Genomic DNA, 2059 nt, shown 5'->3' on the forward strand with positions numbered 1-2059 from the left:
AGGAATAGTCAGCCAATCAGGTTGCTGAACTGTGAACATTCCTAACCCTATAATTTTGTCTGTAGCAGGCACCTCCTGCTGTGGAACTAACTGCTAAGGGATATAGCAATGTAATCCTCAGACTGCTCCATCTCAAGCTTGCTCTGAAGTGGAGAGAGGGAAGTAGTTTTAATTTTGATAAAATAAACTTTATTTTGTAACTTTATTATTTGTTTTTCTTTCTCCTTTCAACACTTCATAATAGACGTGTCTGGTAACTTGAAGTCAGTCTCCCCTGCTAAAGTGCCCTAGGCCACCCCATATTCTTATAGCTTTTTAAAAAGGTAGCCACACAATGTTTGGTCCTGTCATTCCACAATTCAGAACCCAAGTCTCTTCTACCTTCTGTGAACCAAACCAAGCCATATCTGACTCTTACTAAACATATTCAAATGGTGATTTCCCAATGGGTGGCAATAGGAGAAGCATGAGCACTGTCATGTCACCTAGATGACATGGAGTTCTTAAAACCATGTGCAAAATTTTAAGTACCTTTCTAGTTGTTAGACTTTGCATACCAGACCTCTACTTCAGCAATTATTGAAGCATTTAATGTTACAACATGAATTTCATGGGAACTCCCGCTTTGATATAAACTCAAACATGTTGCTAGGAATAAAAAATCTTTATGGATAAAATTTAATATATTTTGAATCAAGCTCAAAGAGATCTTTTGTTGTGTGTGAAAAATAAAATAAAAATTCCCTTTATAAAATTTTATGGTTAGATGGATAGGGAAAAATATTTTCCAGGATAAAAATATTTTCTCATTTCTTCTTAAATTAGGAAAGTACAAAGTTATATGTATGCACATAAAATTAAGGCTAATTATTAGCATGCAAATAGCCAAAGTTTTCAGGAGACAATAGGACAAAAATGTGGCAGAACTTTTAAAATATTTATAATTGACCAAGGAATTATGCCATTAGAAGCCTATTCAGGAAAAAAATCAGGTATATATCCAAAAATGTTGATCACTGCATTATTTCAAAGAGTGAAAAGTGTAAGTAGTTTAAATTTAAAAGAAAAAAATCCCTTTAGCAATCTGAAAAAGAAATCTCATATATTTAGTTTCACTTTAAAAAGATCATTTCTAAGTATTAATTTGAGTATTGTCATCCTTTAAGTTAGTGAGCTTAAAACTATATTAAAAAGTGCTTACTGCAATTAGATATAATAGACTTTAGGGTGACAATATATACAGCAGTTGTTAACTTTCACTTCTAGTAATGAAATACAGCTTGTATGTGACCAACATTCCAACAGTAGCAACTTGAAAAGCTGGTTAAATTGGAAAAAAAAACCTTTTTTTGGCCACACCAGCAGCATATGGAAGTTCCCGGGCCAGGGATTGAATATGAGCTGCAACTGTGACCTAGGCCCCAGCTGCATCAATGCCAGATCCTTAACCCACTGTGTTGGGCCAGGGATCAACCCCATGCCTCAGCAGCAGCCTAAGATGCTGCATAGACAGTGTTGGATTCTTAACCCCTTATGCCACAGTGGCAACTCCTAAAATTTTTTATGGCACTGGGAAGCTATAAAGCAACAAATAATTGAGGGTTCAAGAACTTCAAAATAAAAGAAAACTAGAGAAATGAGCCTAATATTTGGTGTTGGTTTTCCCATCAAGTTATCTCCCAATTTAAAAGCAGCCAAGAAAATAATAAACTGAGGGAAGCTTTCAGCAGTTTTATGGAATTGAAGGAACAAAAATTAGATTTGGAGACTGTGAAGGTGTTCAGTATTTGGTAAATAAAAAGCTTCCATTTGGGATCCCTCAAGGTCCGCAAACTAAGAGTAAGAATTAACAAAATCAACCCTAACAGAGACTGAAACAAACTCTAGAGTCAGTTTAATCCCAGGTTAATATAAAGTGATCTGTGTAGGCCAATGGCCAACCAAAAGCAAAGTAAATGCTCTGTGCAGGGAGATAACACTATCAAAACCTCCAACTATCTTTAAAATGTCGCATACTTAATGCTGGCATTGAATAAAATAATAGGCATTCCAGTAAGCA

Source organism: Phacochoerus africanus, chromosome 6, assembly GCF_016906955.1.
Source record: "Phacochoerus africanus isolate WHEZ1 chromosome 6, ROS_Pafr_v1, whole genome shotgun sequence".
NCBI classification, from domain to species: Eukaryota; Metazoa; Chordata; class Mammalia; order Artiodactyla; family Suidae; genus Phacochoerus; species Phacochoerus africanus.